This window comes from Chenopodium quinoa, unplaced genomic scaffold, assembly GCF_001683475.1.
Source record: "Chenopodium quinoa cultivar QQ74 unplaced genomic scaffold, ASM168347v1, whole genome shotgun sequence".
Lineage (NCBI taxonomy): Eukaryota > Viridiplantae > Streptophyta > Magnoliopsida > Caryophyllales > Amaranthaceae > Chenopodium > Chenopodium quinoa.
Genome location: NW_018742372.1, coordinates 2227796 through 2245170, shown reverse-complemented (window position 1 = coordinate 2245170; position 17375 = coordinate 2227796). Strand labels below are relative to the sequence as shown.

Sequence of the window (17375 nt, the reverse complement as noted above, 5' to 3'; positions counted from 1 at the left end):
GGCTCCGGACCACTATGGAGTTAGCGATCTCCGTGATCGTGAATGGATTGTAACCTTCACACCCGTGAACGATTTACAAGTTCCTAAATCTTGTTGGCGACTCTTTTATCTCTAGCTTCTTTCCCTTGGAGCGCCGCCATACCTAAAAGCAAGAACCACAATGGGGCTCAAAGTTGAGTTTGAAAAATTCCCTACAGTTTTTGGCGACTCCACTGGGGAAGGATTTCTAGATTTGATTCTTAAAATTTATTTTGGCAATCGATTTAGAATGAGTGGATGAGACTTGGAAGATTCTAGATATTAATTGTGCGTAATTTTGATTAACATTATTGTGGCATAAGCATAAAAAGGTTAGCATTGGAAAGACCATACATAATGCATAAAAACATAGGATATATACACGTAGGAAAAGCCGGAAATATCTTTCACAACTAGAATCGAAAAGACGACGCTACGAAAAATCAGAAAAAAAATCGAACATAGAAACTGCCGCAGCGCGTCAGAACCATCACAGGACGTTTGAAACCATCGCCCGACGATAATTCCATCGCTCAGCGATGGAGCTATCGCTGCGCGATAGTTTCTACCTTCCAGCGATGTGATCTGGCGACATTACTCCAGGGTTCTGTCTTCTTGTTTTGCCCGATTCTAGTACTGTCTCGACGATTCTACTTCCTGATTAAGTTTTTTTGACTTTTCTGAACCCATATATGTTCTATATATATGGTGTTAGCCCTTGGGAATTCACGCTCCATCCACCCTAATGAACACTCCGTGCAACAATGGGTGCATCCGAGTTAGTGAATTCACCAAACCATGGAAGCGAGTTTAACTTGCGGGGTTCCATCCATTGTGCCAAGACTGCCAACCCTTTTAAGGTAAGGCTTCTGCGCGATGCATTCAGACTCTTAACCATGGACCTTCTTGGACACCATAATCCTCGACCTTAGAGAACTAGAGCCATGGTTAGGTGGCAAACTCATTGCATCATATTGTGACTACTTAACTACTTGTGCATACCTTGTTTGTGATTACACTAATCTTTTGTGTTAACTTGTTTCTTGTAAATAAAGTCTTAATGAACCAACGCTTTGTTTTGACTTAATGTCTTGACTTGCTTCTTATACATATAACTTGTATATTCTAATTCAAAGGATTTTGCTTAATTAAGTTGGTTAATTAATATGAACCTATAAAGTCTAAATATACTCGACCTAGCAGACTATAGGCTTAAACCTTTGAAAGAATCATCGAAAACAGATTACAATGACGATCCAGGATTGGCGCGTTATTCTTTTATGCGGTGCAAGACGTCGGTATCCATCCCGACGTGATAGTCTTGTCGCGCCGCGATGGTGCCAGCGTCTCGCGATGGTTCCATCACTATGCAATAGTTTAGTTGTTTCTTTCCGAGTCTTCGCGTCGAGTCTTACTATCACGATTAACCAGTTTAATGTATAAACACGGTCTTTTCTTGGTCTTGTCTGAGTCTAACCACATGTCTAGTCACATGGTCATGAAAGGAGTCTTTAATATATCACTTACACTCACTAGTCTTTGCACACACATTGTGCATCCCTTCTTCACACCATGACCATGTCTTAGGTCCATGCATGAGTCGTCCTTTCTGTCATTGGAGTTGAGGGTCCATCCTATTCCTGGATTTTTCCATATCTTTCCACATATACACTCTTCCCCTTCTATATCACCTCCATACATTACACACCTTAAACTTTCCTTCATAAACACTTTTCACGTACTTTCTTCTCTCATGCTTCCCCATACATATCATTCCCCTCATACACTATGATCTTTCCCATCTATGTATGTTGAATTGATTTCGACTCATGTGATTGACAATGAGTGTCCATGGTTTCCCTTTCCACAGCGTTTGGTCAAGGAAAGAAGGACGCTTAATTCCAGATAACACCTTCACACAAGTACTCCTTTTTCAGAGCCCAGTTCGAAGAACGAAGAAATCAATGGCAGCAGCTAAACAAGAAGATGTCGACAAACTCCAAAAGACCATGGATGGTCTTGTTGAAATGATCAAAGGACTTAGCACTCGAGTGGAGAAGGCTGAGGACCCTAATAAACAAGTACCACCTGAGACAATCAAGCGCATTGAACAGACGCTAAGTTAAGTTTCCAATAGTCAAAAGTATCTTGATATGAGTACCAAGGGAATCTCATTAGATAAAGAACTTCTTCCGCACAAGTTCTCAGCCAATGACATCCCTAAGTTCAAGCCCATAGATAATCCCTACTTTCACCTGAGAGCTTTTGAGACAATCATGGGAATCAAGGGGGTTGATAAGAAAGCTTTCCCCTCACTTTTCTCCGTTTCCTTGGAACCCGTATGTCAATAATGGTTCTTTTCCATGGACTCTGAGAAAATGGCTACTTGGGATAGTATACGCATGCTTTCATTGACAGGTACAAGTGCAACATACATGTAGAGACTGACTATAGAGAGCTCAAAATCCTTAAGCAAAAAGACAATGAAGGCTTCATCGAATTCTACAACAGGTGGAGGGAAGTTTCTGCTAAAATGATCAAGGCCCCACATGAAAAAGACACTCTAACAGTAGTAGAAAAAATGAAATAGGCACCCCCCTTTTAGCACCGGTTCTTGAAAACCGGTGCCAAAAGAAATGGGCGGGATTGGAAAAATCAGTGTTGGCACCGGTTCCAACCAAAACCGGTGCCAATCATTTAATTAGCACCGGTTCAATCCGGTGCCAACTTATTAAAAAAAACCGGGCTCCTGCTTTTCTTTCTTTCTTTCTTTCCCCCCGTTTTTTCCATCTGATCTTCTATTTTCCCTAGCTCTAGGTTTTGCCTTCAATTCTCTTACTTCCACCATCTCGAATTTTCACCTTCTCCATTGAAGTGGTTTACGAGCTTTCTCACTCCATTGAAGCAGCACCTCCTTCTCTCTCCATATCTCTGGCCTCCATTGAACTCGTGCTCTATATTCTCCATCGAAGCCGATTCCGAGCTTTCTCACATCCATTGAAGCAGCTTTGAGGTCATGTGGTCTTCTTAATCTATTGAATTCCTTCGCAATTTAGGGTTTGTCGTTGATTTGGTTTTCAATTTCGTAATTTTAGGGTTTTGGTTTTATTTCTATTTTTTGTCGAACAAAATAAGTAGCAAATTTGATAAATTTTGAAGAGGGGTTTGATTATTTAATTCCGGGTATATATTTAGCTGGATTGCAATCGATTGGATCATTGGAATTAATCGTTTTGGATCCGATTTTGGGGGAAACGCCATCCCATGGCGCTGTTTCGTCAATTCTTCTATTGGAAGCCACCTGATCGGCTTCTTGAAATTTCTGAGCGAGTTTTGGGTTAGGGTTATGAATTTAATGTTGGTTAATTATTTGTGCAATTGGTTATAAATTTCTGGGTTTGTTTGAATTATGGGTTTTGTTTAATGGGTTGGTTTTGATTTTTTGTTATAATGTGTGTAAGTGTTGAATTTTGTTGATCATTGAGCTTGAAATGCTTCAATTTATGCTGAGTTTGATGCAATCTGTGGGGTTGTTAGGGTTAGATTTTGGTTTCCATTTCTGGGTTTTAGAACAATGAATGACAAAAAACACATTATTCTGGTTAACGACTTAAAGCAAAGCCACACCTTATTAGCTGGTCAACAGCCTGGTCAATTTGTTGAAAAGAAACATATATTTTAATCACACTTGTCTTCCATACTTTCTCCTACTCTGATGAGCAGACATTGAATTTCAGGCATTCTTCCGTTGACCATTATTACTTTGCATTTTTTTAGTTTTCTTTTCATATTTGCCGTGTTTTTTTTTCAAAATTTCCTTTTAAGTTAAAATTTCTTTGGTCCACTAATTACTCCCTAGTTTACAATTTTACAGCCTTAATTTGTACGGAAACACTTTGCAGACTCTTCTCTTCTCTCCCTTTTTTTGTACAAAGAAACTGTACAGCTTTCATTCTCAATTCAAGCACTCAAAGTAAGTTCTATGATTTTGGTTTCAAATATGTTTGTGTAGTTTTTAGAGTGTAAAGTTATGATTAGAAGGGCGATGATATAGACGAGATTTGATCTCAGGTATTACGTAACTAACTAAACTAGTTGACGTCCTGAGATGAGTTATGTTGATGATGGATTGATGCTTTATGCCACATTGGATTGGGTTGTATTTTCAATTTTGGGGTTGTGTTGCTTTTATATGTGATAGTTTTGTTTTGGGGGGTTTGGTCGCTTCAAATGATTGTTTGATATTTAACTCATTTAAGAGTTTTAACTTCTGCTGAATTCTGGTTAAAGCTATATCTTGTTTGAGATTGTTTTAGTAATAAAAAAGGTGAACTAAAATCCAGATTCTTCGGTTGTGCAGAAATTTTGAGGGGTTTAGTATTATTTAGAGCTAGATTCTTCAAGTTGTGCAGAATTTGAGGGGTTCAAATTATTTAGAGCAAGATTCTTCAAGTTTTGCTGAATTTTTGAGGGTTTTAAATTATTTAGAGCTAAATTTTACAAGTTTTGCAGAAAATTTGAGTGGTTTAAATTATTTAGAGCTAGATTTTTCATGTTTTGCAGAAACTTTGAGGGGTTTAAATTATTTAAAGCTAGATTTTTCAAGTTTTGCAGAAATTTTGAGGGGTTAAAATATTTTGAGCCATCTCATACAATTCTAAATTACTTGTTATTTTGAGGGGTTTATTTAATTTTGAGCTATCTCATTTCATCTAAATTACATGTATAGATTTGTGTAGTTTGCTATATGATGAATTTTTGTAGTTTGTAATATGATTAATATGTGTAGAATGTAGAAGATTGAGAAGGGAATTTGTTAGTCCAATTTGTTTTTTTGAATTAGTTGAGAAAGTAGGTTCTTAGATTCAATTTTAGGGTTTCTGGTTTTCATATACGACTTGTTCATTTCTAAGTGTGCTTAAGTAGTAATTTGAATTGCTTATTAAGTGCACGAAACTTCAGGTTCTTATTTTTCACGCTTTAGAACTTTGGTCTACGCTTGTGACTTGTTCGCTGTTCTGTGTGTTTAACGGTTTAAGGCAGCAGTTTGAATGATTTTTCTTCTAGGTATTATGCGCAGTTTAATGCAAATGCCTGCTGAGAACTGATGTTTCTTGAGAACTCATCTCACCCTAGTGTCACGCATAGCTTAAACATTGATAAAAGTTATTTGCAGTCATATGAACGTGATAACTATGTACAATATTCATATAAGACCACCTACTATTTTCATGAATCATTGAAGCTGAATCTTAATGTCTTCCAAAACTGTCATTATTGCTTTTTTAGCATAGCAATCTAGTTAAACTTCGCAATGAATTTTAATCAAATTTTTTATTGATTATAAATCTGTACTGTTATTTACTCCGTATTTATTATTTTCCAGCTTGTGGTATTTAGTTAATGTTTGAGCAAAATTCTATTTTTCAGGTGTTTTGGTAATTTTGGATTAACAACTTTTGGTTTATAAGGGAATCTTTTCGTGGTGGTTACATAGTATGCCTTGTTTCCCTTGCTTGTTTGGTAAAAGAGTTGAGTCTGCTGTCAGAACTCCTGCTGCTGCTGCTGAAGGTAAACGCTTAAGAATAGTCATAGCATGTAATTATTACAATTATGTATCTTTTTCCCCAATATATGCTTTTTACGTAAGTTCGTGAGGTGCTTCTAAATCCACTTTGATTATAAAGAAGTTTCATAAAATAGTAGAGGGACTACGAATACTATTGACAAGGGTTAAATCGGTCGCTACAATCTAACTCTCAATCAAACAATACTTATACGAACACCCTATAACCAAGTACAATGGCAAATAAAGGTTCGGTCCACGAGGAACGAGAGTAATTGCAAATCAATCTTAAACCTAAGCTAGTTCGAAATCAATGGAAAATGGTGTTCTAAAATACTACTAATAAGATGGAATAAATCAATAAACTAAGACACTAGGGAGAACGGGAATCCGCCTAACCATTGGTAACTAAGCAACAAGGAATCACAGAGACAAACGGGATATGCAAAGACTATAAGTCTGATCAATATCATGTGATAGGAAGACAACGGGCAATACTAAGCTTGGATTTCTCATGCACTTAACATTACTCGATACATAATCAAACCACATTCAATAATGAAATACTCAATTCACAATCTCTTATTCAAATCAAGAATATCATGCAATCAAATTCAAGATTCTAGGTTAGCTACTCCTATTATAATGAATTAACATGCAATCGCATATAATCAATTTAATCACAATCCGTTTATCAAAATCAACCCTCAATTACATAGATTACCTAGGCCGGGTTTCATCCCGAAACCCTAGCTAGGAGACTACTCACACATATTCATAATCAAAGCAATAATGAATTCCAAAAGCATAATAGATATAAACATGAATTCTGATTAAGGAATAATAAAGCTTGATTAATAAACAAGAATGAATAATACCAATTGTATTGATGCGAATCAATGGAAAAGTTCAGAACTTTGATATCCGTCGTCAATGAATAATACAAAGAATCTTCGCAAATCTTGCTTCAAATCAATCCAAGAAAACTAAAATCTCTAGAAATATCTCTAAGAAAACTAATGAATCTCTAATAATAAGAACGTTCTCCAATACCTCTCTACAAAGGCTCTCAAAACTATCTCTAAAAAACTGTCTCTGGAATCCTCTTAAAGTCGGGCCTTATATACGTCTTCTAATTCGGAGAAGTCAAGCGCGCAGTTAACCCTAGATCAGCACGGCCGTGCTGAATTTGGCACGGCCGTGCTAGCTTGTCAGTAGGTAAACCGGATTTCTTCTTCAATTTGGCACGGCCGTGCTATATATGGCACGGCCGTGCAGCTTCCTGGCACGGCCGTGCTAAAAATGACACCGCCGTGCTGAATATGCTCCAGCACGGGGCTCATACTGAAGCTGACACGGGCACGGGCAACATCTGGCACGGCCGTGCTAATGGCCTGCACGGCCGTGCTGGTGCGTGGATACTGACACGGCCGTGCTATTGGCTTGCACGGCCGTGCTGCCTTGCCTGGGGTTGCTTGCTTATAGGCCAGCACGGGTGTGCCTATGGTAACACGGCCGTGCTGCCTGTGCTATGTAATCAATGCACGACACTTGAACTTCCTTAACTCCTCGGACTTCGGTCAAGGCTAGCTCGGTTACGCATCAAGGGCTCAGGATCCGATTAAACTCGGTTGATATTACCTGAAAAACACATAAAAAACAAACCGAAAACCCGTGAAGCACGTAATATGGGGAACGTAAGCATAACAAGGTAATAATCGGCCAAAACGGCCCCAAATACATCCAAAATCATCCTAAAATATGCTCTAAAGCGCGCCCTAAAGTGCGCTTGTCAAAACCCCCCAAGCTACACTTTTGCTAGTCCTCGAGCAAAAACCAAGGGAAACGCACACAAGATCAAATAAACTATGCCATTGCGAACAAATCAAATTAAGCACAGAATGAAATCAATGGATCCTACTTAGAACAACCATGCACGGAATGAAAACTCACTCAAACAAGCAACGAGACACACAATCCAAGATATCGTTGATCAAATGCGAACAAGACCTAAACCAAGCATAGAGAACAAAGAAATCATGCTTCCCTCTAAACCCAACCAAACCGGCCACGTCCTCCCCTTTTGCTTCAAATCACCACCCTAATTGGCCCCTCGTGATTCCTCGAAGGAACCGGAAAAAGTGATATTTTGAGGAAATAACAAAGGTATCCCGACATCTCGATTACGCATAATCTTTCCATAGGGTTGAAAGGTATCTCCCTCCACCGTTTGAGAACCGAACACCTCTAAAGTCTAAGGGTCTTAAAGGGTTGTAATGTATTGGCAATGGGTAAGGTAGGTGAAAACAATTTAAAAAATGGGGTTAATTCCTAAATGAAGCGCAAGAATCACAATTCTCAAAAACAATAGTTCAAAAGATGCAATTCACATTCCACAATAAACATTGATCACACTTTTACACATCCCAAACTCTCTATGTTATACACACTCAAATCACCTTTTTCAAACTTCAAAGCTTTTATTCATATGTCCTCGCCTTTTTCACAATTCGGACGGCTTTTCTCTTTTTTTTTTTTTTTTATTTTTTTATTTTCTTTTCTTTTTTTTTTTTTTTTTTTTTTTTTCAAAAACAAATTTTCATATTACATCTTTACAATTAAGCTCACTTTCAAACTTGCTCAAACCAACTATCGATCATTATTCTTGATTTATACACAATAAGCTCAAACAAACCTTGCGAGGTAAACGCTTCACAACTAAGGGTTGGTAAAACATCGGCCATCGGGTTTGTAACATGGGTAACCAAGAATGGAATTAAAGGCTCAACATGGTTAGCAAGTAAGATGATGTAAAAAGAAAATTAATTTGTAACAAAACAAAAGGAACAAGAATAAGAAAAATGAAAAAGGTGCCCTCTTCCTCCCTTAAAAGTGTCAAGTCGGTCTTGGGAGCTACAAGTCAACACAAAGATCGAAACATGCGTAATCAAGGATCCAAATATGCCACTCAAGAAGAATGATGAAGGCTAGAACAATAAAACCTCACGGGATTAAAAAACAAAGCAACTACCAATTAAGGGGATCAAATCCACAAATGGGAAGCGACTCCATCTTACCACAGCCCAAAGGCATAGAGTTTCACATGACAAAAGTGTTTTAACCAACTACCTTCGCCTAGACTCGTCTACATTGATCAACAATAGACTCAAACTGTGTATTCATCACTGGCTTAAGTAGAAATAGATATTCCACACACATTCATTCACGTTTCGAATCCAAATATGAGCATTATTCCAAAAGTTTATGCAATTAGACAAGTTTATCACGATCCAAAAATATAGGAAAAGACTATGAGGCAAATCATATAAACTAGACTACACATTCTCATAACAGAAGCTTTTCCTATATTGCACACAAAAACAAAAAAACTAAAGGAAAAAGGGAAAGATTTCACCAAATGCTTCTTGAAAACACACTAAGACAACATGAGATGCGGCGAAGCTCCTAATGCTACCTCCATGAGTCTTCATATCTGCACAGGTTAGATAGAAACAAACCAAAACAAAACCAAAAGAAACTCGTTTTTTTTTTTTTTTATAGGAATATGAAGAAAAACAAGGGAAAATCAACAAGGAAACCAGGAAAATCAACAAGGAAACCATTCACCCCCCCCCAAGCTAGTATAGACATTGTCCTCAATGTCAAGGCATCGAGAGACTACCTAGAAGGCAAAAAGGGAAAGAGAAAAGTACCTCATTGACTGGGTCTCGGGTTGCCTCCCGGAAGCGCTTCTTTAACGTCATTAGCTTGACGCAACACATGGATTACAGGTTACCCATAATCAATACTTGCCTTTGCAGTGGAGATAAGCTCACCATTCTTATTCTTGACAATAGTCACCGCCCCTTTCTTAGGTACTACAAACACAGGGGAAACCCTTCCTTGATGTGTTGGAAGGGGTTTAAGATTTACCTTTGGTGCTTCATTAGCCTCCTTTGCAGTGGCCACATCTAATGCATCTAGAAATTGCTCCTCCATGTCCCTGTTTTCCTTGTTCTCATTCAACTCAAAATCATGATTAGTATAGAATAATTCGTTACGCATATCAGAGACAATGGAATCAACAGTGTCAACCATCATGCAATTATCAAAATTAGAACAAGGATATTTCATAGTTTTATTTAAATCAAAATCTAAAACCTCCTTTCCTACTTTCAATGAAATCTTGGCACCCTTTACATCAATAAGGGCCCCCGAAGTAGCTAGAAAAGGACGTCCTAGAATTATAGGTATATGAAAATCCTCATCCATATCTAGGACCACAAAGTCAACAGGTATGACAAACTTCCCCACCCTTAGGGGAACATCTTCCACTTTACCCTTTGGAAATTTGATCGATCGATCGGCTAATTGAAGGGATATGTTAGTGGGAAGAAGTTCTCCTATATTTAATCGTTGATAAACAGAATATGGCATGAGACTAACACTAGCTCCAAGATCACACAAAGCATTATCAATATTCATTTTGTTTATAGCACAAGGGATTGAAAAGCTACCCGGATCTCCTAACTTAGGAGGCATTTTGTTCATTATTATAGCACTACAGTGTTCAGTGAGGTTAACAGTTTCTACCCCTTCACAGTTTCTTCTACCACTCAATATATCTTTTAAAAACCTAGCATAGTTAGGCATTTGCTTGATAGCATCAGTGAATGGTATAGAAAGGTGGACTTCTCTCAAGGTCTCTAAAAACTTCCCGAATTGGGCATCTAGCTTATGTCTCACATATTTTTGGGGGTAGGGGAGTCTATGTAATAGGTCGGGTTCATTGGTTTGTGCTCCCACCTGTTCCTTTGGGACCTCATTAATTTTATCTTTTTCTCTGGTCCTCTCATCCTCACTTCCTACAACATTATCAGTGATAGGTGGAGTCACAGGTTGACTCCTAGGGGGTACTACTTCATCGCTCCCCCTCAATGTCTTTCCACTCCTAGTGGTGATAGCATTTACAGAGTTTTTAGGGCAATACCTTGAGGCGGTAGTTTTGAAACTCCAACCCCATCTTTTATAGCACTAGCCAACTGAGAAATCTGGGTTTCAAGCATTTTATTATGTGTCATCACTTCATTAAACTTTTTGTCACTGGTGGCCATGAAAGTGTTGAACATTTTGGTCTGTGCTTCCATCATCTCCTCCAAACTAGTCCTTTGCGATGGTCCTTGAGCATTGTAGTTGTCATTAGAGGCTCGGGAGCCACGCGCATTAGACTGTTGGGGATTTTGATTTTGGAAGTTGTTCCTGTTACCATTGTTATTCCAATTTCCCCTGTTATTGGCATTCATGTTCTGATTGTATTGCCCTTGATTACCTGCATTTTGTTGGTAATTATTCTGATTACCAAAATTACCATGTTGATTATAAGACCCTTGGGGATTTTGGTCCCTTTGGTTCCTGTTTCCCCACTGGTTTTGCTGTTGGTAGTCAGAATTATTACCCTGTTGATTATAATTGTTCCCTCTTTGATTAGGTAATAATATCTGTTATTGTCATTCCTAGGTCTATTATCATAAGACAAGGCATTGACTTGTTCATTATCACACTCATTACCATCATTATAGTTGGATTGAAATTGGGAATCTACGTTACAGGCAGAGGTATCATGGTCATAAGACCCACAGTTTTCACAGAATATACATCCAGCAGGCATATTATTAGAGTTAGAGTGCATACCTGCTCCCTTAGAATAGGATGGAAGATTTTGATGCGGTGGAGCGTTGAGCTTCTCTTTGATAATTGACATTTCCTTACCTAGATTTACAATTTGCAATGTCAAATTCCCGATTGCATTAAGATGGTCTACCGAATATACCGCTCCTCCACTCTTGCTCGTGGCCTCTCGCTCTCCATCTTGCCAATCCATGTGGTGTCGTACCACATCTTCTATGATATCAATGACTTCTTCGGTTTTGTTCATAATGGGGCCACCTGCTCCCGCATCCAAACTGGTCTTCCCTTGAGGACTCAATCCTCCATAGAAAATCTGTAAAACTTGATATGTTGGGATTCCGTGGTGTGGGCACTCTCTTTGATACTCCTTGTACCTTTCCCATGCTTCGTAGATTGACTCCCCACTCCTTTGCCGAAATCCCTGGATCAAAGCTCTAGCATCGGCCGTCTTCTTTTGGGAATAAAATCTTCCCAAGAATGCTGTCGTGACATCATCCCAAGTGTGTAGAGAGTTCGGCTTCACCTCCTTCTCTAACCATTCGAGAGCTCTCCCAATAAGTGAAAAGGGGAAAAGCTTCAATCTCACGAACTCTTGATTCACCCCATTAACCTTGATGGTATTGCTGTACTTCTCAAATTCGTTCAAATGAGCCAAAGGGCTCTCATGCTTGGCACCACTAAACTGCCTTCTCTCGATGAGGGTGATCATAGCCGGCCGGATCTCGAAATCATTGGCCTCAGTAGTGGGTGGAGCAATCCCACTTGAAGCTCTATACGCCCCAGGAGTTCCCAACTCCTTAAGGGGTCGTGGTGCTGGCCGATTGGGTTGGCGCGGTATGTCTTCCATTGGAACCTGTTGTGTGTTGTGTTCCTTTCCTTGAGAGTTTGATGACGTCAATCGAGATTTACGATTGCTCTTCAAAGTTCTTTCGATTTCTGGATCGAAGGGTATTAATTCTCTCTGTTTAGACCTGCGCATACACACTAACCAAACCAATTAAATATCAGGGCTACAAGTGTAGCCAAAAGGGAAAAATCTTTTTGTGCTTTTTTTATGATGAACTAGACTCAAGAAATCAAAAAGCAATTAACAAACACCGTTCCCCGGCAACGGCGCCATTTTGACAAGGGTTAAATCGGTCGCTACAATCTAACTCTCAATCAAACAATACTTATACGAACACCCTATAACCAAGTACAATGGCAAATAAAGGTTCGGTCCACGAGGAACGAGAGTAATTGCAAATCAATCTTAAACCTAAGCTAGTTCGAAATCAATGGAAAATGGTGTTCTAAAATACTACTAATAAGATGGAATAAATCAATAAACTAAGACACTAGGGAGAACGGGAATCCGCCTAACCATTGGTAACTAAGCAACAAGGAATCACAGAGACAAACGGGATATGCAAAGACTATAAGTCTGATCAATATCATGTGATAGGAAGACAACGGGCAATACTAAGCTTGGATTTCTCATGCACTTAACATTACTCGATACATAATCAAACCACATTCAATAATGAAATACTCAATTCACAATCTCTTGTTCAAATCAAGAATATCATGCAATCAAATTCAAGATTCTAGGTTAGCTACTCCTATTATAATGAATTAACATGCAATCGCATATAATCAATTTAATCACAATCCGTTTATCAAAATCAACCCTCAATTACATAGATTACCTAGGCCGGGTTTCATCCCGAAACCCTAGCTAGGAGACTACTCACACATATTCATAATCAAAGCAATAATGAATTCCAAAAGCATAATAGATATAAACATGAATTCTGATTAAGGAATAATAAAGCTTGATTAATAAACAAGAATGAATAATACCAATTGTATTGATGCGAATCAATGGAAAAGTTCAGAACTTTGATATCCGTCGTCAATGAATAATACAAAGAATCTTCGCAAATCTTGCTTCAAATCAATCCAAGAAAACTAAAATCTCTAGAAATATCTCTAAGAAAACTAATGAATCTCTAATAATAAGAACGTTCTCCAATACCTCTCTACAAAGGCTCTCAAAACTATCTCTAAAAAACTGTCTCTGGAATCCTCTTAAAGTCGGGCCTTATATACGTCTTCTAATTCGGAGAAGTCAAGCGCGCAGTTAACCCTAGATCAGCACGGCCGTGCTGAATTTGGCACGGCCGTGCTAGCTTGTCAGTAGGTAAACCGGATTTCTTCTTCAATTTGGCACGGCCGTGCTATATATGGCACGGCCGTGCAGCTTCCTGGCACGGCCGTGCTAAAAATGACACCGCCGTGCTGAATATGCTCCAGCACGGGGCTCATACTGAAGCTGACACGGGCACGGGCAACATCTGGCACGGCCGTGCTAATGGCCTGCACGGCCGTGCTGGTGCGTGGATACTGACACGGCCGTGCTATTGGCTTGCACGGCCGTGCTGCCTTGCCTGGGGTTGCTTGCTTATAGGCCAGCACGGGTGTGCCTATGGTAACACGGCCGTGCTGCCTGTGCTATGTAATCAATGCACGGCACTTGAACTTCCTTAACTCCTCGGACTTCGGTCAAGGCTAGCTCGGTTACGCATCAAGGGCTCAGGATCCGATTAAACTCGGTTGATATTACTTGAAAACACATAAAAAACAAACCGAAAACCCGTGAAGCACGTAATATGGGGAACGTAAGCATAACAAGGTAATAATCGGCCAAAACGGCCCCAAATACATCCAAAATCATCCTAAAATATGCTCTAAAGCGCGCCCTAAAGTGCGCTTGTCAACTATACTATTGAACTCAGAATAGATAATATGAAGCAAATTAGGTTTTCAATTTTTAATACGTTGTAATCGATCATATGTTCCTATTTTACGCCAATTGCTTGGTCTGATCTGGTAAAAAGATCAAGATATCCCTGCCCTCTGTTCTGCCAGAACTGGTGTTTTTTTTGTGCTCCTAAAATCTTTGTTCTTAGTGCTCAATTTTCTATAGATACTGAAGTAATATAGGAAGTAGTGAAGTACCATATTAGAAATTGCCGCTGCAATTTTGGTCCTGCGCTCTTTCCTTTCAATGAATCTCTAACAATACAAGAACATAATCTTCCATTTATATACACCAAATCAGGCATAAACTCATAGGTAGTTTAGGTTATTATCCATTTGGCTCTTGTTTCCCTAGATTGTTTAAGTTGCTTTATAAAAGAAAAGGTGGAAGCGCATTTGAGACTTTGCTAACTGCTAGGAGCAAGGTATATTTTTGGACTAATTTGCTGACATTTGAGACTTTGCTTTGAATGATATATTTGTAAAAATATTGTTACATTGGATTCTGAATAAGCTGTTTTTGGTGGGATTATAGGCTGCTTGTGGTCTGACTAACAAGCCAAAGGAACAAGTAGCTGACATTGATGCATCTGATGTTGATAATGAGTTAGCTGTGGTTGAATATGTTGAAGATATATACACTTTCTATAAGATAGCAAAGGTATAATTTTATTAAAACCCACTTTTAGAAATGTTGAAACCAAAGTGCTGATTATGCTTGGATTACCATGCATACGTAGTTATCTCTTAAGATCTTGGTAGACATTCATTATGGGTGGATTTCTTTTCTACTACGGACTGAAAACTATCCAACCCTATGTCAATTTTTTAAGAATTAATTCAATTTTAGTAAAATTGGCAGAGCATCAATCGGATGTGCATGTAATAACTGGATGAGATTGTTTGGGCTATTTTGTTTAGGTATATGACTAATTCTAAGTTAAATGTTTATTAGCAATCTATTCGAAGTTGAAAAATGGTGTTACTGTTTACTGTCTTCTTTCCTTGGGTGAGTCGTGAAGCTATTATTACAAGACTCATTTTATGGAAGAGGTTTATTTTGTAGTTACTATGTAGGGCAACTGATATAGTGCAAATGTGAATCATTTCGTAGAACACCTTGAGTTTTATTTTTAATGTCACCTATTTAACTTTTATTTAATTGAAGTTTTGGCATACTCATTCTAACTTGCTTTGGAGTATGTTTGGATAGCGGCTTGTTTGTTCATTGAAGATTAGCTGATTATGCATGCACTGCTGACAGTTGAGAGCATTTGGGTCAGCAGTTTGTTGATAGTGTGAACAGCTTGATCTCCGATATCTAAGATTTGGCAGGTTCATTGGATATGTAATGAATCAGCTAGAACTTAGGCAAAACTTAGGTGATGTGTATGAATAATTTGCTGAAACTTGCAAGTCCTGGTGCTGTGTACTGATGTTCACAGGTTTCTGCCGTCGTAAGGAGGGTAGTATTACTCTTGGTTAGATAGGCTATGCTCCCCGTACCCGGAGGCTAGTTTGCTTGGCTTGGACCAGCAATCGTCATGCCTACCAATGTTCTGGAATTTAGAATAAATAATGTGTAAATTCCGTACTGCTAATATACTCGAGTAAGATTTGACTTGTGAACTGTTCTCATGTACTATGCAAATCTCATTTCCTTTCCAAAAGGCTATCTCCATACTGTCATTTGTAATGCACAGGAGTTTTGAAACACAACTGTTAATACTGATCTCCATTTATTGATCAGACTATTGGATTTGATCTTTGATTATTGTTCATGTATTTACTCAGTTTGTTAATTTTTTTTTGTGTACGTCTTGCCTTTAGCAAAACTGTTGAGTGCTTAAGCACAGCAAAGGAAGAGCAACAAATTTTGAAGGAAGAGCAGCCACCAGCACAAGACAACAGCCTGCCTGAACAGAAGCAAAACCAATCACCCAGCCAGCTTGAACAGAGCAGAAACACAGCCACAGCCAGCAGAGCAGCCACCAGCACAAGACCAGTACATCTAGTTAAATGAAATGCAAGAAAGGTCGATCATGGATAAGTCTAGATTATTTATTTTTTTTTGGACGAAAATTGTAATATTAAAGCCTTTTTTAATGAAAATATGTAACTTTATATATATGTTAATGTTTCTATATCAATTTAAGTGAAAAAATGTAAAAAAAAAAAAAAAAATATTTTTTTGGGGTATTTTTGGCACCGGTTTTACTAGAACCACTGCCAAAAGTTTTTTTAAAATTTTTTTTGAGCCTTTTGGCACCGGTTCAGAGAAAGAACCGGTGCCTAAAGTGGGGTTTTTTGCACCGGTTTTTTCTTTGAACCGGTGCCAATAGTATTGAAAAAAAAACGCGCCATGGTAGTTGGCACCGGTTAACCGGTGCCAAAGCATGTAGTTAGCACCGCTTAATCGGTGCTAAATGCTTTAGTTGGCACCGATTTTGAACCGGTGCCAAATTTTCATTGATTTGGCATCCCTCAAATACCCAACGGTTCAAAACTGGTGCCAAAGGGGGGGTTTGAACCGGTGCCTTTTTTATCTTTTTCGTCTAGTGTAAGAATGTTCATAAAAAACCTTCAAGACAAGTATTATAAGCACCTAAAATGTCAACCGTTAACCACCTTCAAAGCTGTCTATGACATAGGCATTAACATTGAAGATGACCTCTTTAAGGCTAGTCACAATGGCAACAATGGCAAGGGCAAGAAGAACGACAACCCTTCTTCCGCTTCTTCCCATCACATTAACAACATTAATGCTAATGAAATCTTGGCCCTTGATAAAGATGCTTCAAAAGCTAAGAAACCCAAAAGAGAATTCACACATATTGGAATATCCTATGATGTTGCTTTTGATCGTTTCAATGATCGAGGTTTAATCAAACCCATTGGTCCCACTGAGGATCCAGCACCTGAAAGCGATCTTCAAGATGGAATCCCACTCCTATTGCAAGTACCATTGAGGAAATGGTCATACCACAGATGAATTTTACAGGTTTCAAAACCTCATTCAAGATCTCATCGATGCAAACAAGCTTCCATTCCCTCCAGCCGGCAAAAAGACCGAGTGATGATAAGCACAAAGCACGAGGCGGGCTCCAACGACAAGATTTCATGATTCTTTTCTTATTTTTGTGTTTCCCCTTTCCCCAATAAGTCTAGAATAGGTGATGAGTGCCATTTATGGCACTCAAATGGCGTTATTTTATGATGAAATTAGTTGCTTTTATAGCTTTCTTTATATCTAGCTTTTCTCTTAGTTTTGATCTTTTATTCTCTAGTTTGTCTCATTTTC

At 38.6% G+C, this 17375-nt stretch overlaps 1 long non-coding RNA gene across 2 annotated transcripts; it reads left to right on the top strand.

Annotated features, from left to right (window-relative positions):
• Positions 1–2765: 2765 nt before the first annotated feature.
• On the top strand, positions 2766–16193 carry LOC110696898. 2 transcript variants are annotated; one of them, XR_002506411.1, is made up of 4 exons: positions 2766–3031; positions 5449–5589; positions 14610–14735; positions 15905–16193. It is a non-coding gene; the product is annotated as an uncharacterized LOC110696898 (long non-coding RNA). The 2 variants fall into 2 exon arrangements; XR_002506412.1 differs by having other exon boundaries at positions 2766–3991.
• The last annotated feature ends 1182 nt before the right edge of the window (positions 16194–17375 follow it).